Source organism: Canis aureus, chromosome 37, assembly GCF_053574225.1.
Source record: "Canis aureus isolate CA01 chromosome 37, VMU_Caureus_v.1.0, whole genome shotgun sequence".
NCBI classification, from domain to species: domain Eukaryota; kingdom Metazoa; phylum Chordata; class Mammalia; order Carnivora; family Canidae; genus Canis; species Canis aureus.
In genome coordinates this window covers 26,364,877-26,387,171 of record NC_135647.1, presented here as the reverse complement: position 1 = coordinate 26,387,171, position 22,295 = coordinate 26,364,877, and the positions used below count along the sequence as shown (strand labels likewise).

Below are 22,295 nucleotides of genomic sequence, written 5' to 3'. Positions count from 1 at the left end.
CACTTTCATAATCTCCTTGAACAAGCTAGTGACATAGTTATTAATTCTCCCTCTTTTTTTTTTTTTTAGTTATTAATTCTCTATGTCACATCTGCGGAAAAGAAAAGTCATGACAATCAAAGACCTTGTCCATAAATATCAAACATTCTGACTTTTCTAGCTATTGCCTGAAATTTAGGCTTCCAATCAGCCTGCATCAGGTAGCTGATGGAGCAGGTAATTAATGGTCATCTGAGAACCTGAAAGGTATATGGGCATTTCTCACACCTTTGGGACATCAATAGGTTTTGGTATACCCTTAAATAGTGAAAGCCACTAAGTAAAAAGACACTGGTTTGGACAATCACAAAAGTTTGAGAGATAACCAGGAACTCAGGCCAGGCTTATGGCCAAAGTACATCATCCACATGAGGCCAGTCTGGTAAGACTGGAAGAGGTGGCAGTTTTACCTAATGTATAAAAACCAACAGATTGAAGAAAAATGGAGAATCGGGAACACATTCCAAGCAAAAGAACAAGATAAATCTCCAGAAACTGACCTTAATGAAACTTACATAAATTATTCATTCAGTAAAGAGTTCAACATAATGGTCATATAGATACTCAGTGAGAACAATGTATGAACAAAGTGAGAATTTCAACAAGAGACAGGAAATACTTTAAAAGTTTCAAATAGAAAACACAGAGCTCAAGGATATATTAACTGAACTGAAAAATTCACTAGAGGGGTTCAAAAACCGTGTAGGTAAAGAGGCAAAAAGTGTCAGTGAATCAGAAAACGGCAATGGAATTTTTCCAAACAAAGGAACAAAAAGGATAAAAGAATGAAAAAGAGTGAAGATAGTTTTAAAAACTTATAAGACACCATCAAGTGGATAACATACATAAGAATGGTCTCACAGGAAGAAGAGAAAGAAAAGCACAAAAAGTATATTCACAGAAATAATGGCAGAAAACTCATATAACCTAGGGAAAGAAACAGATATTCAGATGCACAAAGCCCCAAAAGATCAAAGTAGGATGAATCCAAAGAGACACACACTGAGGCACATTATAGTTAACTTGTTAAAAGTTAATGAAAATGAGACTCTTAACAACTGCAAGAGAAAAATAGTTTATTACACAAGAGCTTATTACAACAAAATAATTATCAATTATCAATCAATAATATTCTACTGGTCGAACTGCCCTTCAGAACTGAAGAACATTTAGAGTTTCCCATTCAATCAAAATCTGAAGCAGTTTGTGACCACTAGACTGGCTTCGCAAGAAATATGAAAAGGATTTCTTTAAGCTGAAATGAAAGGACTCTAATTAGTAACATGAAAACATAAGAAAGTATAAAATTAACAGGTAAATATATAGCTAGTTCAAAATAATCTAAAACTGTAATGGTTGTAGATAAATTGTAATCCTAGTATAAAGGTTAAAAAATTATTAAAATACCTGTAACTACGGTAATCTGTTAATGGATACACAATATAAAAAGATGCAGACTATGACAACAAAAGCTAAACTGAGGTGCAAAAATTTAGTTTCTCTATGTGTTCAAGCTGAACAGTTACCAACTTAAAATGGACTGCTGTAACTATGACATATTTTATGTAAACTTCATGGCAACTACAAAACAAAAACCTACAGTAGTTACATCAAAGATTAAGAAAGGAATCAAAATACATCACTAAAGAAAATCATCAAATCACAATGGAGGAAAGCAAGAGAGATGGAAAACAAAAATAAAACCACCTGAAAACAATGAGTGAAAAGGCAACAGTAAGTCTGTTGATATGATAAAATGATGAAAAATAACTTTAAGTGTAGGTGGACTAAATTCTTCAATCAAAAGACAGAGAGTAAGTGATAAAAACCAACAAGAATAACAACAACGAAACCAAACATCATGTTGCATACAAGAGACCCACTTCATCCTTAAGGACATACATAGACTAATGAAGTACTAGAAAGATATTCCATAAAAAATGGAAACCAGAAGAAAGCAGGGCTCACTATACTTATGTGAGACAAAAGAAGGTTTAAAACAGAAACTGTAACAAAAGACAAGGAAGATCATTATACAAAGGGGACAATCCACAAAGAGGATAAAATAATTATAAATATTTATACACCCTTATGAGAACCTAAAAATAAAATGCAAACATTAACCCTGGGGGAAGTGTTCAGATGGTAGAGAAGGGGACCCTACGTTTGTTCTCTGGAATTCAGCTAATAGTTATCAAATCATTCTGAACATGTGCGAAATCAATCAGAGATCTGAGAAATGAAATGCTGTAATTCTACAAATAGAAAAGCAACCACTTTTTGGAAGGTAGGAGGTACAGAGACTTGAATCCAGGGCAATATATTGGAGGATTGGGCAGAAAGGAAGGAGCCTGCTTAAGGAGGCTACCACAAACTATTGTAAACAGCAGAGAACAAAACCAGAACTTTCAGAAGTCTGCTACAGTAAGGGATTTCCGAAGCTTAAAAGTGTCAGAGCATCAGCAAAGCACGGTGGATCCCAGGTGGCACAGCATGGTCTCAGGATCCCTAGGGTCACAAGAAGAACAAGGATGCCTGAGTGTGGTAGAGCTTCCAGGCATCAGAGTTGGAAGGCCAGCTGAAAAGAGTGAGTCTAGGTGCCAGCTTTCTGCTCTGGGTTGCTATAAACCATGATCTGCTGCGTGGTCACACGACCATTTTCCTGGTATGGCCCAGCAAAAGGCAGAGCGAGATGAGACTCCCACCTCCAGCCCCCAGGAGGAAAAGTGTGAGTCCATACTGCAGGAGACTGTAAAATTTTGAGACCTGAAACTCAGTTACGCACCTGAGATAAAAATGTTAAGTCACAGGCTGTGTGAACAGAGTTTGGACAGAAACCAAGGAGACAAAAATGATTGACTGCTTTTCTGGGAGGACTCAATGAGGAGTGGGTAGTGTGAACTTTCAGCTCCAGGGCTAGAGGGCAAGGTACTGCCACTTTCATCTCACTCCTTGAGGCTGAAAGCTGTCAGACAGCAAACAATGCAACACAGTGGAATTCAGAGCTGCTTACACTAATCCCGGAAAGGCCTTAACCTACAAGGGTACACATATGGCTGGCAGTAGACCTGTCCACAGAGACCTGGCAGGCCAGAAAGGACTGGCATGATATATTCAATGTGTTAAGTGGGAAAAATATGCAGCCAAGAATGCTTTATCCAGCAGGGCTGTCATTCAGAAGAGGAGAGATAAAGAGTTTCCAGGACAAACAAAAAACTAAAGCATTCAGAACCACTAAACCAGCCCTGCAAGAAATATTAAAGGGGATCCTTTGAGTGAAGAGAGAACCCAAAAGTAACAAAGACCAAAAGGAACAATCTCAGAAATAGCAACTCCAGAGGTAATATAATGGCACTACATTCATATCTTTTAGTAACTACTATAAATGTAAATGGACTCAGTGCTCCAGTCAAAAGACATAGGGTTTCAGATTGGATAGGGAAAATAAAACGTATTGATATGCTGTCTACAAGAGACTCCTTTTAGATGAAAGACAGCCCCAGATTGAAAGTGAGGGGGTGGAGAACCATTTATCATGCTAATGGATGTCAACAAAAAGGTGGAGTAGCAATCCTTATATCAGACAAACATGATTTTATTTATTCATTTTTAAAGATTTTGTTTATTTATTCATGAGAAACACAGAGAGAGAGAGAGAGAGAGAGAGAGAGAGAGAGAGGCAGAGACACAGGCAGAGGGAGAAGCAGGCTCCATGCAGGGAGCCCGACACAGGACTGGATCCCAGGTCTCCAGGATCATGCCCTGGGCTGAAGGTGGCACTAAACTGCTGAGCCACCCGGGCTGCCCAAAAACAAGATTTTAAACCAAAGAGGACTATTACAATAACAGTAGAGGACTTTAACATCCCACTCGCAGCAATGGACAACATCTTATAAGTAGAATATCAATAAGGAATTAAGGGTTTTGAATGACACACAGGACCACATGGACTTAACAGATATATTCAGAGCAATGTCATCCTAAAGCAACAGAAAACACATTCTTCTCAAGTGCACATGGAACATCCTAGAGAATAGATCATATACTGGTTCACAAATCAGGTTTCAATTGCTAAAAAAAAAGACTGAGATTATATCATACATATTTTTAGACCACAGTGCTTTAAAACCTGAAGTAAACTACATAAAAAGTTTGGAAGGAACACAAATACATGGAGGTAAAAGAGCATCCTAACAAAGAATGAATGGGTCAACCAGGAAATTAAAGAAGAATTTATAAAATACATGTGAGAAAATGAAAACAAAAACAAGATAGTTCAGAAACTTACAGATGCAGCAAAAGTGATCAAAAGACGTAAGTATACAGCAACACGGGCCTTCCTCAAGAAACAATAAAAGTCTCAAATATACAACCTAACCCTACACCTAAAGGAGCTAGAGAAAGAACAGCAAAAACAGCCTAAATGCAGCAGGAGAAGAGAAACAATAAAGACTGGAACAGAAATCAAGGATATAGAAATCAAGTCAATGGGAGAACAAATCAATGAAACTAGGAGCTGGTCTCTGAAAGAATTAGTAAGATCAATTAATCCCTAGCCAGACTTATCAGAAACAAAAGAGAAAGGACACAAAAAAATAAAATCATGAATGAAAGAGGAGAGATCACAACCAACACTGAAGAAATGCAAACAATTATAAGAGAATATTATGAGCACTTCTAACAAATAGGCAATCTGAAAGAAATGGATGCAGTCTTAGAAACATAAATTACTAAAACTGAAACAAGATGAACTAGAAAACCTGAACAGACCCATAACCAGCAAGGATACTGAAGCAGTCATGAAAAGTCTCCCAAGAAACAAGAGTCCAATGTTGAATGGCTTCCTAGGGGCATTCTACCGAACAATTAAAGAATTAATACCTATTCTTCTGAAGCTATTTCAAAAAACAGAAATGAAAGGAAAACTTCTAAACTCATTCTATGAGGCCAGCATTACCTTGATCCCCAAACCAGACAAAGACCCCAAGAAAAAGGAGAATTACAGACCAATAACCCTGATGAACATGGATGCTAGAATTCTCACCAAGACACTAGCCAACAGAATCCAACACTACATTAAAAGGGTTATTTACCACAATCACCAGGAGTGGAATTTATTCCTGGGCTGCAAGTTTCAACATTCATAAATCAATCAATGTGATACACCACGTGAATAAAAGAAAGGACAAGAACCATATGATCCTTTCAATAGATGTAGAAAAAGCATTTGACAAAATACAGTATCCTTTCTTGATTAAAAACTCTCCACTACTTAAGGATAGAGAGAATATACCTCAGTATCGTAATAAAAGCCATATATGAAAAACCTACATCACATGTCATCCTCGACATGGAAAAACTGAGAGCCTTTCCCGTAAGGTCAGGAACACAACAGGGACGTCCACTCTCACCACTATTGTTCAACACAGTTCCAGAAGTCCTAGCCTCAGCAATTAGACAACAGAAGGAAATAAAAGGAATCCAAATTAGCAAAAAAGAAGTCAAACTTTCACTTTTCGTAGATGGCATGATACTGTATACAGAAAACCAAAGACTCCATTAAAAAATTGCTAAAATGTTATAGGAATTCACTAAAGTCACAGAATATAAAGCTTCACTGACTTTACTGCACTGAAGTCAGTTGCACTTCTATACACTAACAATGAGGCAGAAGAAAAAAAATCAAGGCATCTATCCCATTTACAATTGTACCAAAATCCATAAGAAACCTAGGAATAAACCTAACCAAAGAAGTAAAGGACCTCTCCTCTAAAAACTACAGAACACTTATGAAAGAAACCGAGGAAGACATAAAGAAACGGAAAAGCATTCCATGCTCATTGGAAGAACAAATATTGTTAAAATGTCTGTACTACCCAAAGTAATCTACACATTCAATGCAATCCCTATTGAAATACCATCAACTTTTTTCATAGAGCTGGAACACACAATCCTAAAAGTTGTATGGAACCAGAAGACTCTGAATAGCCAAAGGAATGTTAATAAAGAAAACCAAACTGGAGACATCACAATTCCAGACTTCGATCTGTATTATAAAATTGTCATCGTCAAGACAGTGTGGTACTGGCATAAAACAGACACATAGATCAATGGAACAGAATAGAGAACCCAGAAATGGGCCCTCACCTCTATGGTCAACTAATCTTCAACCAAGCGAGAAAGAATATCCAATAGAAAAAACACAGTCCCTTCAATAAATGGTGTTAGGAAAATTGGACAGCCACATGCAGGAGAATGAAACTAGACCACTTACAACATACACAAAAATAAATTCAAAATGAAAGACCTAAATTTGAGACAGGAATCCATCAAAATCCTAGAGAAGAACATAGGCAGCAACCTCTTTGACCTTGGACACAGCAACCTTTTGCTGGGCACATCTCAAAAGACAAAGGAAACAAAAGCAAAAATGAACAACTGGGATTTCATCAAGATAAAAAACTTCTGCACGCAAAAGACACAGTAAACAAAACTAAAAGGCAACCTATGGAATGGGAGAAGATATTTGCAAATGTCCTATCACATTAAGGGCTAGTATCCAAAATCTATACATATGTGTGTGTGTGTGTGTGTGTGTGTGTATATATATATATATATATATATATATAGTCATCACAAAGAATGAAATCTTGCCATTTGCAGCAATGTGGATAGAACTTGAAGGTATTATGTTTAGCAAAGGAGGTCAGTCAGAGAAAGACAAATACCATGAGATTTCACTCATAACTGGAATTTAAGAAATAAAGTAGGTAAACATAAAGGAAGGATAGGAAAAATAAAATAAGATGAAAAATGAGAGGGAGGCAAACCATAAGAGGCGCTGAACTCTAGGAAACAAACAGGGCTATTGGAGGTGTGGAGGGTGGGAGGAATTATAATTAGCTTATGGGGATTAAGGAGGGCACTTGATACAATGAGCACTGGGTGTTATATGCAAATGATGAATGACTACATTCTACCTCTAAAACTAATAAACACACACACACACACACACACACACAAATTTAACAGACAGAGCATCCAGACAGAAAATCAATAAGAACACTTTGGACTTAAATGACTCATTGGTTAGAGGGGTGCCTGGCTGGCTTCATTGGTAGCACATGAAACTCCTGATTTCAGGGGTATAAGCTCAAACCCCACTTTCATCATGGAGCCTACTTAAGTAAATAAAATTAAAGAAAAATGACATGTTAAAGTAGATAGACTAGAGTCATAGATAGACCGTTCTATTCCATCAGCAGAATACATATGGTTCTCAAGGACACATGAAACACTCACCAAGACAGATCACATATGTCACAAAACAACTCTTAACTAATTTAAAAAGAATTTAATTTCTGTCCATAAGGGCATGACACTAGAAATCAAGTAGAGAAAGAAAGCTGGAAAAATTCACAAAAGTGGAAATTATGTATATCATGTTACCAAATAACCTGTGGATCAAAAAGAGAAACTTTTAAAATATCTTGAAACAAATGTAAATGAAAACACAAAACACCAAAGCTTAAGGAATGCAGCAAAAGCAGTACTAAGAAGGAAGTTCATAGTGATAAATGCCTACATAAGAAAAAGACCTCAAATACACAACCAAACCAAATTCCAGGAATTAGGAGAGAACAACAAATTAAGCCCAGAATTAGTAGAAGAAAGGAAATAACAGAGATCACAGTAGAAATAAATAGGGACCGAAAAGACAATGGCAAAGATCAATCAAACTAAGAAATGTTTTGTTGAAAAAATTTAGGTAGACTTATCCAGAGGGGAGGTAAAAAAGAGAGGAATTAAATAAATAAAATAAAAATAATAAAATCAGAGATTTTACAACTGATACCATGCAAATACAAAGGATCAGAAGAGACTACTATGAATAAGTATATGCCAACGAATTCGACAACATAAAAGAAATGGATACTTTCAAAGTATACAGCTTACCAAGACTGAATCATGAAGAAACAGAAAATCTGAATAGGTGAATTGCTAATAAGGTGATGGAATCAATAATAAAAAATGTCTGCAAAGAAAAGTCTAGGACCAGATGGCTTCACTGATGAATTCTACCAAATGTTTACAGAAGAATTAATACCAATCCTTTTCAAACTCTTCCAAAAATTTAAGTGAAGGGAACACTTCCAAACTCATTAGATGCAGCCAACATTACCCTGATACTAAAATGAGACAAGGACATCATAAGAAAAGAAAATTATTGGCTAATATTATTGATGATCATAGATACAAAAATCCTCAATAAGTACTGACAAACCCAGTTCCACAATTCATTAAAAGGATCATACACCATGATCAAGCAGGACTGACTTCAGGGATGAAGCATCAGCAAGGATTTCAGACCAACCAGACACATGCCAAAGAACCTGGCAGCTTTTCTATCTTATTTTTAATACAGTGGTATATCCACTCTGATGGTAAACCTGTCCAGCCAAATCTCCACAACACACTTTGCAAAATCAGTTGTGGTTAGCCAATTAGTTAGCTTTGGCACGGAGCTGTGCTCGCTTGCCTGTGACAGCCTGGAAGCCGGTTTTGATGCTGGCAACAGAGCATCGAGAATGACAAGTTTCACACTGTAAGAAATAGAGTCGGGTGTCCTTTTGCAGGATTGTGTCCGGTGATCAGCACGTATGACAGGTAACGTATTCCTTGATATATCTTCTCAAAACATTTTCTATCTGTTTCTGTTGGAATCTTCCTTTGATTACAAGTTGATTATTACCATCTATAGAACTACTTGTACCCAATTCAGCCAATAAAAATGCAAGAAGATGTTTGGGCTGATGATGTAATAGTTTACAGATAGATATCTGTAAAGTTGACAAAAGAAGTTTTCTTTGTTCCTACTCGGACAACCTGTGGAGGTTTCATGACAAATTTCCTTTTTTCTCCAGCAACCATATCTGGATTCTTTTCCCTCATAATGTTGAACACTCGATTCAGTAGCTCCTCATACGTGTAGTCTCTTTCGGAGCCTGCCCAAGCAGGACCTGTCTGGTTACTGAATGAGATACCATCATCTTTTTTGCTGTCTTCATCTTCTAAAGCTTCATCTTTCTCTAGTATTTCATCCTCATCTAGGAACTTAACGTTCTTCTTTTTCTTCTTTTTATTGCCAAGCATAATGTCAAGGTTCAACACCCACAAATCAACATGGCACACCATATTAATGAAGCAAGATTAAAAATCATATGATCATCTTAATAGACGCAGAAAATGCATTTGACAAAATTCAGTATTTATTCCTGATAAAAACTAGCAACAAACTGGATACAGAGGGGATGTACCTCAACATAATAGAGGCCATATACAACAGCCCATAGCTGACATCATACTCAACAGTGAAAACCTATAAACTTTCCCACTAAGGTCAGGAAAAATATAAAGATGCCAACTCACAAATTTTATTCAACACAGTACTAGAATTCTTAGCTGGAGCAATTTGCTAAGAAAAAGAAATAAAAGATACTGATATCAGAAACTGTTTATATCTGCAGATTACATTTATAAATAGAAAACAGAAAAGACTATGCCAAAAAAACTGTTAGAACTGACAAATGCAGTAAAGTTGCAGGATACAAATCATTATACAAGAATCAGTTAAATGTTATACATTAACAACAATCATTCCAAAAGAGAAATTAAGAAAACAATCCCATTTACAATTGTGTCAAAAAGAATAAAATACCTAGGAAGATATTTAATCATAGTGGTAAAAACTCTCAACGTTGAAAATTATAAGGCATTAAAAAGAAATTTAATGCAAGGAAGACACAAATGCAAAGATATACCATGCTCATGGACTGTAATAATTAATACTTTTAAAATGTCCATATACCCAAAGCAATCTACAGATTCAATACAATCCCTGTCAAAATTCTAATGACATTTTTCATAGAAATATTTTTTAAAATCCTAAAATTTGTATGAAACCACAAAAGATTCCAAATAGCCAAAGAAATCTGTATAAGAACAAAGCTGGAGACATCACACTCTCTGATTTCAAACTAAATTAAAGTAATAGTACAAACGGTATGGTTTTGGCACAAAAACAGACAAGTAGATCAACAGAACAGAATACAAAGCTGAGAAATAAATAAATAAATAGTCAATTAACTGATGTCAAAGAAATTGTGAATATATAATGGATAAAGGGCAGTCTCTTCAATAAATGTTTTTTAGAAAAACTGGACAGTCACATGCAAAAGAATAAAATTGGGCCCCTTCTTACACCATACTCAAAGATTAATTCAAAATAGGTTAAATTTTTTTTTAATTTTTATTTATTTATGATAGTCACAGAGAGAGAGAGAGAGAGGCAGAGACATAGTCAGAGGGAGAAGCAGGCTCCATGCACCGGGAGCCCGACGTGGGATTCGATCCCGGGTCTCCAGGATCGCGCCCTGGGCCAAAGGCAGGCACTAAACCGCTGCGCCACCCAGAGATCCCTAGGTTAAAGATTTGAATGTAAAATCTGATACCTAGAAGAAGCACTAAACTTCTAAAAGATAACACAGTGAGTTCCTTTGCATTGGTCTTAGACATGAGTTTTGGACTTGACACCAAAAACTAAGGCAATAGAAACAAAAATGAACAAATGGGACTACATCAAACTAAAAATCTCCAGCACAGCAACAGAAACCATTAACAAAATGAAAAGGTAAGCTACAGAATTTAAGACAGTATTTGTAAATTTGAAAATCACGTATCTGATAAGGGGTTAATATCCAAAATATATCACAAACTCATATAACTCAATAGCAAAAACTAAAAAGCAACTAAAATATGAGCAGAGGAAATAGATATTTTTCCACGAAGGTGTCAAAATGACCAAGAGGTATTAAAAAAAAAGGTGTTCAACATCACCAATCATCAGGGAAATACAAAATAAAACGACAATGACATATCCCCTCAGATCTGTTAGAATGGTTATAAGGAAAAAGACACGAGATAACAAGAATTGGTGAGGATATAGAGAAAAGGGAATCCCTGTGTTCTGTTGGTGGGAATGTAAATTGTTGCAGCCACTATGGAAAACAGTACGGAGGTTTCTTAAAAAATTTAAAACAGGGGATTCCCTGGTGGCGCAGCGGTTTGGCGCCTGCCTTTGGCCCAGGGCGCGATCCTGGAGACCCGGGATCGAATCCCACATCAGGCTCCCGGTGCATGGAGCCTGCTTCTTCCTCTGCCTGTGTCTCTGCCTCTCTCTCTCTCTGTGACTATCATAAATAAATAAATTTTAAAAAAATTAAAAAAAAAAAAACAGAACACCATATGACCCACCAATACCACTTCTGGGAATATACGTAGGAAATGAAAACATGATATCGAAGAAGTATTTGCACTCCCATGTTTGTTGGATTATTCACAACAGCCAATATGTAGAAACAACATAAGTCTCAGCAATTGGCTAAATGGATAAGAGGATGTGGTACATATATATAATATGCATGATATTATTTTGCAGTGAGAAAAAGGGAGTTCTACCATTTGTGACAATTTAGATGGACCTTAAGTGAAATAAGACAGCGAAAGAGAAAGGTAAAGACAAATACTGCATGGTATCTCATATATGTGGAATCTAAGAACAATAAAGTAAAACTCAAAAAAGCAGAGAATAGAAAAGTGGTTGCCAAGGATTTGGGGGTGAAGGACACAGAAAAAGATTGTAAAAAGTGTATAAATTATTCATCTTATGTTTTGAAAATCTAATTTAAAACACAGTCACTATAGCTGCTAACATTGTATTAAAAAATTGAAATCTGCTAAGAGTAGAACTTAAATGGTCTCACCAAAAAGGTATTAAATCAATTTTGTTTCTCAGGTAGCAAGATATAAAAGCTTCTTTTCCCCTCATCTGATAAATGGAATTCCTTATGGTTAGCAGTAAGTGTCAGTTACTATGTTTTAAAAAGTATGTGTGTGGTTATTTTAATGCATTTGTTTATGTTGGGGGTGTCCCTTCCACATTTGAAGGTACTCATGGCATTATACTATTCACATAGTCTGGAATTCAGAAATAGACTAGAAACAACTATAAAAAAAAGAAAGAAAAAATAAAGGAAGGGAAGGAAGGATGGGAGGGAGGGAGGGAGGGAAGAAGGGAATTCTCATTGGCAAAACTGAATGCTAAAGGAAATCCTGAGATGTTCTGAGGAGAAAATACTTAAACCAGGAATTGTATATCTAGCCAGACAGCATTCAAATAAGAGGGCAATGATATTAAAGTGCCTGAAGTCACACAAGGACTCAAAAACTGCCTTCTCTAGGGTTAAGATTTGTTCATGGATGATTTAGAGAAAATGAATATTCAGCCCAATGAGGTAAAAATATAGGCTACATAATGGTAAACAAAGAACCCAGTAAAACTTATAGTTAAGTAGAAATATATATTTAATGAACTTTTAAAAATCTAAATACTTAAATGATTACGGAACAAAAGTAATGAGAGAAAAGGGAGAAATAATAGTGTGCTAAGATGTTGCCTTTTGTTAAAAGTTATAGAAATAAATGAATTTTAGAAGTTTATGGGGTGCCTGAGGGGCTCAGTCCATTAAGCGTCCAACTCGTGATTTCAGCTGAGGGTTGTGACATCGGGCCCCAGGGTGGGGCTCCACATGCAGTGAGGAATCTGCTTAAGATTCTTTCTCTAGACTCTCTCCCTCTGCCCCTCCCCTCACTCATGTGTCCACATGCTCTTTCTCTCTCTAAAATAAATAAATAAATAAAATCTTTTTTAAAAAAGGAAGTTTATATATTAGTACATGTTTATTTTTTGAAGTAATTTCCACATCCAATGTGGGGCTCAAACTCATAAGCCTGAAATCAAGAATCACAGGCTCCAGTGACTTGAGGCAGCTTGGTGCCTCAGCTTAACACATGTTTAAATAGGCAGCTAAAATACAAGACTAACCACGTAAGTAAATAGAAAATAGCTGAAATAACTTCTAAAGCTAACAGAAAAAAAGAATATGGGATGAAAAAAATCAATCCATCTAATAAAAGGAAGAAATAACATCATAAACGTGTAACAACCTAGTTTGAATAATGCCATCTTAGTTTTGATATCACACAAAATACTCTGCTCTTAGACATCTCTTGCCTGCCCTTTATGTTGTTATCATCACAGCTTATATCATTAGACAACATGTGTCCATTAACAAAGAATTATAATTAGTGGTACCTGAGTTTGCCTGTTATATGAGAAAAGAGACAAATTACAAATAATACCAAAATTACAAAAACACAAGCAGAGACCATTGGTAGCAATCCCCTGGAATTTAGGAAAAACAGACCTGGCCATCTGCCTGGGAAGCAACACTTTAACATTTTAATGTCTAAACTCAGTTTCAGCAGCTCTAACACAACTACCATATATTGACATGATACCCATAAGTAGACTCAAACATATGGAATGAAAGCAGTAGTTTTATTGGGATTTTTCTAAGGCCACTACTGAAACTATACACCCTCCTGCAATTTTTCAAGTTAAAACTTTTGTGTTACAATGGCAAACCTTAAGCTGATCCTGTCTGATATCAATAGGTTATGGAGTGCTACAAACAATTTCTGGAGGAAAAACCTTAAAGAGGTAAACTTAACTTTAGTGATATATAATTTTTAAAAGTTAAAAATAGAATAAAATGAAACCAATTTTTAGTTAGAACCAAACCAGTAACTAAGAAAATAGGTCCCCCTTTTTTGTTTTCTGGTTAGAATACTTTATCGGCCTAAATAAAGTAGTCGTAACTATCTATCTCTTAACCTTTGGGGGTCATTTCATATGTGCTTCTTGGCTCTAATACCAATATGCTTATTATTTCCTTTCTTCTCCATGTTTAACACTAGACATAAAGCCAGCATTACATTCTCTAAGAGATGCAAATGATAGGAAAAATGTAGTTTTTAAAATATTACTTTAAATCTTCTCAAAACACCCATGGATGCTTTGAGATTTTTTTTCCTTCTGATCAATTTTCATTTTTTTTTAATGAATCTATTATTTTTATTCATACACACACACATACACATCTGAGTAGGGGGAGAGCCTTAATCTTTTCAGGTTTGGGGGCTGGCTTTATCCCTGTCCCCAAAAGGGTAGCTTCTGTGCCTGAATGAAGTTCTCCAGATATGGTGGGGTTCACAGGAGGGGAATGACCTCCCACCTGCTCTATAGGACGAGGCATCTCTGCAAATGTGCCTAAGTCAGTTTGGCAAGCTGCAAGCATTTGTCCTAAAGAGGAGGATCCTATAGTAACGAATCCAGCCCTTTTCACAAGTGCCTGGTGGGTGGAGTGGGTGCAACGTGGCACTAATCCGATTCTTATTCCAGAACCACGAACTGGGGCCCTAAGAGGACACAGCCTCAGCTTCCCCCTCTGCAAATGAGGTCAGCTTGACTCACAGAAGGTTAGTAGGTACTAAATGGGAGCTGTGTGACTGAAGAACCAGTCCAAGGCCAGGCCCGCTGCAGGTGCTTAATAAATCAAAGCTACTGCTCTGCACAGGCGGAAACTTGACAGTAGCCACACATGAGACCAGGTCAAGAGGCCAGCTTGTGGGGGTCTCTGGGAAAGTAGGCAGACCCACCTGGCTACTGAAGCCTGTATTGGGCTTAATACACAATTGTTTCGGAACAAATGAGAACTTTCTGAGAGCCAGCTGTGGCTCCGACTCATATAAATTCCACATAAATTATCTCTATTAATTCTGCCCACAAACTTGTGGGATCTTCTAATCAATTTTCTTCACCCAAAAAGGAATGCTGAGGGGCTTTTAAAGTGTCACCATTCCAGTCTGTGAGAGAAAATATATTCCATGTAAAGTCAACTGGAAGCCTGGTGATCATGCCTGCTTATATGTATTTTTCCTTGTCTGCTTGGCAATAATTTAGCAGGAAAGTTCTACTCTTAAGTGACGACCACCTGTCTTTGCCACTATACTATATACTACTGCTGTATACCATATACTTCCTCTGTCCTATAAAGGCTGCGGAAAGACGATGAAAACTTCCCATTTTTACCTTAGTTGGCTATGAAGATCTAGTAAACTATAAATTTATAAATTTTAGTATAAATACTAGCATACCCCCACCCCTATTTCTGCTTCCTCAAGAATGAGCTGGTTTTCCAATTTCAAGATTATCTGGGAAAACATAGGGACCATATGGTCATGTATGTCTTGCAAAGCCAATTTCCATTTATGCCATAAACACTAGCCTTGCACTCAAGAAGCTCACAGTGAAGAAGGAAGACAGAGGTATAAACTGTAGGTGATTTTCTACTGAAAGTGTGTGGATGGAATCATGACAGCACACAAGGGAGAGCAACCAAGTTTGCCTTGAGTTGGAAGGGAGATGGCAGGGAAGGTAAAAAGAAAAGGGAGCAGAAAAAGTGTATGTTTTGACATGTAGCAGGGAGGTGTGAAAAAACACACAGGCAGAAAGAATAGTCTCCACAAAGAAAGGGAAACACACACGGTAGACCCTCAGAAACCACAATAAGCCTCATCATTTTGACATGACCAAAGGGCACCTCTATTCTAACCTTTTTTTTATCTTCTAGATTATGTTGAAATTAATAAAAAATTTTAAGAAAATCTTCCTTAATCGGAGGCCGATATGGGTATAGCATGTTGTTCTACAATGAGAACACCCAGAAGGTGGAGAACATGACTGTTTACAAGATGTTTTAAGCAAGAAGAAATCTGTATTATATTGCAAAAATACATTTTTGTTTATATATATTATTTAACCTGATGGTTCCCGATATATTTGTATATCTGAATTAGTATGGTAAGTGGAGTGTTCTGAAACAGGGACACACGGTAAGAGCAATGCAGTGACATCTCCATCTCTGCACAGGGGCTCACAGGTCAGTGTACCTTGGTGGCAGGGAGCTCAGGGACTATGTTCACTAACACTCCACCCCTGAAAGACCATGGTCAGAAAGCAGAAATCTTTTAAACAGTGAAACCTTTTGTTTGCTTTGCCAATCTTTACTTTTGTGATAAAGAAAACTCATGGGCCAACTGGGAGGCTGCGTTAGATATGAAGCATTCCAGTCATTCAATAATGCTTAATATTTAACCATAAGTTTATTGCTTTAACTGTAAGTTCTTTTCTTTTTTTTTTTTTTTAAGATTTTATTTATTTATTCATGAGAGACACAGAGAAAGGCAGAGACACAGGTAGAGGGAGAGGCAGGCTTCCTGCAGGGGACTTGATCCCAGGACCCCGGGATGCCAGGATCACAACCTGGGCCAAAGGCACATGCTCAACCACTGATCCATCCAGGCGTCCCAGCTGTAAGGTTCTTAACAGGGCTACAAATCTCGATCAAAACTGGCTGTGCCTTTGGCCTGTAGCCGCTCATGTTGTTACATCAAAGTTACTTTGCCCCACATGTATGTTCTCAGTAAGCAGTTCCATACTGGATCTTGAATACTTATAATAGTCTGCAAAATTACTTAACAATTCCTTCTGGAATTTTTACCTAAGTTTTACATGATTTTCATGTTCAGTCACAGCATGCAAGTTGAAGCCCTCCAAACCATACAGTTATACAGTTGACCCCTGAACAACACAGATTTGAACTGCATGGGTCAAGTTATACATGGATTTTTAAAATAAGTATGTTGAAAACTTTTTGAAGATTTGTGACAATTTGAAACATCTAGCTTGGAAATATCTAATAATTTACGAAAAAGGGATGTCATAAATGCAGAAAATATATGTAAATATTAGCCTATTTTAGAATTTATTACCATAAAATACACACAAATTATAAAAAGTTAAAATTTACCAAACTCACACAGATTGTATGTGGTACCACTAGCAATTGAAAAAAATGTAAACAAACATAAAAATGCAGTATTAAATTATATGACAACTTAAAGCAAAAGGAAGTTGAGGATCTAAAGTCAGACAATTTAATGCCAGCAAAGAATGGTTTTGATAATTATAGAAAGAAGTTTGGCTTAAAAAATGTCAAGATAAAAGGAGAAGCAGCTTCCGTTGACCAGGGGGAAGCAGATGAGTTCCCAGGCACCTCTAAGAAAATCATCAAGGAGAAAGGATAGCCGCTTGAACAGGTTTTAATGCAGATGAAAAGTGCCCTATCTGGGGTGGAAAAAAAAAAAATCCCGCAAAGGATATTTATTAGTAAGGAAGAGAACCAGGATTTAAGATGACAGACTAACTCCATGCTCTGTGCAAAGGCAGTCAGGTTTATAATCAGCACTGCCCTTATCCATAAAGCTGCTAACCCTCGATCCTTGGAGGGAAAAGATACACACCAGCTGCCAGTCTTCTGGTTGTATAAGAAGGCCTGAACAATGAGACCTCTCTTCCTGGACTGATTCTATTGATGCTGAAGTCACGAAGTACCTTGCCAGTAACTGACTGCCTTTCCAGTTCTTTTGATACCGGAAAATGGCCCTGGTCACCTGGAATCCCATGACTTCAACAATGAGGAGGCTGAGGTAGTCTACTTATCTACAAAGCATCTCTAATTTAGCCTCCAGACCGTGATGTCAAAAGGTCCGTTAAGTCTCATTACATATGGTACTTCTCCAAGGAAAGGACTGTCAACACCATGGAAGAGAACCTCAAGAGAGACCATCATGAAAGCCTGAAAAGATTATACCACTGAAGATGCCAGCAATGTCTGAGAAAAAGCCATCAAGACTCAAAAAGTACATTCCTGCTGGAGAAAACTGTATTCGGATGTTGTGTATGACTTGACAGGATTTAGGTCAAAGCCAATTAAGGAAATCATGAAAGACACTGTGGATATGGCAAAAAAGGAAATATGTGAAAGGTTTCAAGATATGGATCTTGGAGAAATTAAAGAGTTAACAGACACTGCACCACAGGAATTAACAAAAGACTTGATGGAATAAGCGCTTCCAAACCAGCTCCAGACCACGAGGAAGATACAGAGAAGCAGCAGTGCCTGAAAGCAAACTGACGTTACACAGTCTGGCAGAAGGATTCTGATTACTCAAGACTGTTTTTACACATAGACACTTTTATGATACAGGCGCTGAAACTAAAGCAAAAAGTGGACTGGTATCATACAGAGACATTTTTAGAGAAATTAAAAACCAAAAAAGTCAGATAGATATTAAGATTTATTTCCATAAAGTCACAAAGAGCATGCCTTCCTCCTCTCCTTCCTCCCTTTTACCTCTTTCATGTCCTTTGCCTCTGCAACATCTGAGACAAGATGAAACGCTCCTCTGCCTCGTGCTCCTCAGCCTACTCAGTGTGAAGAGAATGAAGACAAAGACTTTATGATGATCCACTTCTACTTAATGAATAACAAATAACCATCATGCCGTACGGTTAGTTAACTTCAGTGTGGTATATGTGTGCAAGTATCTTGGCATAAAAATCTAGTAACTGTATGAGATATTTTTGTGTCATCATCATCACTGCCTAAATACTCACTGTGTAGAACATCATGTGCAAGACTCACATGGAAGGGGAAAGCCTATCCTTACATAGGCATAAGGCGGGTGATATTTAATATACAATTAATAATGTGTTAATTTTCATACTGTTTCATAACTTTCCTTCCAAAGGATTATATTACTGTATACCATGCCTCCTTCTCTTGTAATTGAAGACTGCAGACAAGCCTATCATCTCATATCAGCCTATCATCAGAGGTGTTTTTTTTTAAATGTTAACAATGTTTCCAATACTATGACGTGACTGTAATATGGTACACCATAAAATTTTTATAAGGATTCACTCATTATTAAATAGGCAAAGCTACATGAAGCAAGTGTATCCATGACAATAGGCCTCCATACTCCAATCATAGTGCTCCTTTTTTGTTAGCAATATATGAATCTTTCAACCTATATAATAAATGTGAATTTTTTCCACATGATCTTTTCATTTTTGATGTTTAGTGTTAGTAAAACATATAATATCTACAGTGTTTTGTACCATATAAGACAATACTGATATACGTTCTAACAGGCAGATAATCCATCTTGTAAACAGATGACTTAAACTTATGGTATTGATAAATACAGTAGTATAAGTGTATTTTTCTTCCTTATGATTTTCTTAATAACATTTTCTTTTCTCTAGTTTATTATAAGAATATATAGTAAATAATACATATAATATACAAAATATGTGTTAGTTGACTTTAAGTTATTGGTAAGGCTTTCGGTTAACAGTAGGATATTACAAGTTAAGTTTTGGAGGAGTCAAAAATTATGCAAATCTCCAACTGTGTGGGGGTTGGCACCCCTAGCCCCCTCATTGTTCAAGGGTCAACTATAATTATGTTTCCATAGTATCACAGAGAAACATTAAGTGGAAACAGTCGGGTTCATAATGGATTATTCTATTTATCATTTATCCTCAGTCACCTTGTGAAAAGGCACATACAATATCATTGGCCACATTACAAATAAATATAATGAGACTCAAAGAAATGACCAGAGTTGTAGTGTTGGGCCTTAAACTCTGCAAGTGTAGGCTTAGTACTCTTCCCACCAACGTTCCTTGATGTATCTGTCAAGGACATATCTCTTTCTTCCCACAGGCTGCTCAACCCAGCAACATTCTCCTGGATCCTGGTCACCACTGCGCTGGGCCATCTTATCACTGGTCAGAACACCGCTGTGGTCACATCTACTGTTAGGTCAGATTAACTGCCAACTCTTCATTAAGGCTTCATGACCCTCATGATGAGCCTCAGGATGGAACAGGGTGACAATCCATTACGACAGTGGGATGGGAGGGGAAAGCCCTGTTCAATACTTATACCTAATACTTTTACAAGTATTTTTGCAGAGTTCTGCTTTGTGAGACAGAAAAAAGGTCTTACCATGGGCTTTCCTTTGTGAGTCTTTATGCTTAGGTTTCTTGGTATAGAAAATGGGGTAGAAAAAGAGTAACAAACTTGAAGGGCTATTGTGAATTTAAATAAGATTGAGAAACTGAACATTATACCTGGCATATAATGAATGCTCCTGCAAATGTTAGCAATGATCATGTTTATAGTCTTTATAAGCTTAATGATGAATTGTTTGGGACGTCCTTGGAATTCTAGAATCCTGTGAATTCATACATTTAGACTTTACAACAAAGGGATTTACTGACCTTAATTCAATATACCCACTCTTTTTCTTAAATATTTATTATTTTTTTAAGATTTTTATTTATTTATTCATGAGAGACACAGAGAGAGAGAGAGAGAGAGAGAGAGAGAGAGAGAGGCAGAGACCCAGGCAGAAGGAGAAGCAGGCTCCATGCAGGGAGCTGACGTGGGACTCGATCCCAGGTCTCCAGGATCATGCCCCAGGCTGAAGGTGGAGCTGAACCACTGGGCCACCGGGGCTGCCCTCAATATACCCATTCTTAATATTAATATCAAATTAAGCTTTACTAAATTTAAGTAGATTTATATTTTTTTATTTTTTTTTAAGATTTAATTTATTTATTCATGGGAGACACACAGAGAGGCAGAGACACAGGCAGAGGGAGAAGCAGGCTCCTTGAGGGGAGACCAATATGGGACTCGATCCCAGGGCCCTGGGATCCCCAGGAATCATGCCCTGAGCTGAAGGCAGACGCTCAACTGTTGAGCCACCCAGGCATTCTGAAACTTTGTACCTATTAAACAGTAACTATCCATTCCTCTCACTCCTTAGTAATTTCTATTCTACTTTCTATCACTATGAATTTGCCTATTCTATATATTTCATATAAGTTGAATCAAAATTATTTGATTTTTGTGTATGGCTTCTTTCATTAAGCAAATTTTCAAGATTCACCCAAGGTATAGCATATATTAGAATTTCACTCCTTTTTAAATGATGAATATTTAGTTATACATATATTCATTATTTTGTTTATCTATTCATCTGATGCTATGTTGCTAGCACCAGGGAGTTGTTTCCTTCTTTTGGCTGTTGTCAAGATGAGTATTGGTGAACAAGTATCTATTTGAATCCCAGTTTTCAATTCTTTTGGATGTATACTCAGGATTGAAATTGCTGTATCATATATGGTAATTCTGTTTAACTTTTTGAGGTAGAGCCAATTTTCCACAGCAGCTGTGCCTTTTAAAATTCTGACCAGCAGAGCAAAAGAGCTCCGATTTCTACACATCCTCATCAGTATTTACTTCCCATGGTCTCTGATCGTAGCCACCCTGATGGGTGTGACGTGGTATCATACTGTGGATTCACCTGCATTCCCTTAGTGACTAATGATGCTGAACATTATTTCATGCATTTATTAGTTGTTTGTATATCTTCTTAGGAGAAGTATCTATTTAAGTCCCTTGCCCATTTTCAAATTGCAGTGCTTATTTTTTAACAGTGAGTTATAGGAGTTCCTTATAAATCATGGATATTAATCTCTTAACAGATATGATTTGCAAATATTTTCTCATTTTCTGCCAGTTGTCTTTTCACTTTGTTTATACTGTCCTTTCACAAATGTTCTTAGTTTATAATAAAGGTCAATTTATCTAGTTTTTAAAAATTTCCTATGCTTTTGGGATCACTACCAAATCCAATGCTATGAAGATTTTCTCCTGTATTTTCATCTAACAGTTTCATAGTTTTAGCTCCTAACTTTAAGTCTTTAATTGCTAATTTTCGTGTATAGTCCAACTTCCTTCTTTTGCATATAGATATCCAGTTACTCATCACCATTTGTTGAAAACTCTGTCCTTCCCCACTGAGTGGATTTAGTGTCCATGTCAGAAATAATTTGACCATTTATAAGGGTTTATTTTGAGTATCTCTATTCTATCCCATTGTTCCGTATCTCTGTCCTTATGACCATTCAATATGGCTTTAATTACTGTAGCTTTGTATGAAATTTTTATGTAGTTTGTATGAGGAAGTGAGAGTCTTCCAATTTTTCTTTTTCCAAGATTGTTTTGGCTGTTTAGGATTCTTTGATACTCCATATGAATCTCAGGATGGATTTTCTCTGTCCAGAAAAAAATGCTATTGAAATTTTGATAAAGATTGCCCTGATTCTACAGATTTCTTTGGGGGCTATTGTCATTTAACAATATTAAAGCTTCCAATTCATGAACATGAGATGTTTTCCATTTATTCATGTTATGATTCTCAATTTCTTTCAACAAGGTTTTATAACAGACATGTAGTACTATTACTGCTATATGTAGAAGTCTTATATATCCCTGGTCAAATTTATTAAGTATTTCATTCTTCCTGAT

General features: G+C 36.7%; 1 protein-coding gene and 1 pseudogene across 12 annotated transcripts in view; both read right to left on the bottom strand.

Annotated features, from left to right (window-relative positions):
* The window catches only part of SPIDR (scaffold protein involved in DNA repair), a 452,576-nt gene that overhangs the window by 235,814 nt on the left and 194,467 nt on the right, over window positions 1-22,295 (bottom strand). The gene's annotated exons all lie outside the window — the stretch shown is intronic.
* On the bottom strand, window positions 8,450-9,249 carry LOC144306780 (eukaryotic translation initiation factor 2 subunit 2 pseudogene; annotated as a pseudogene).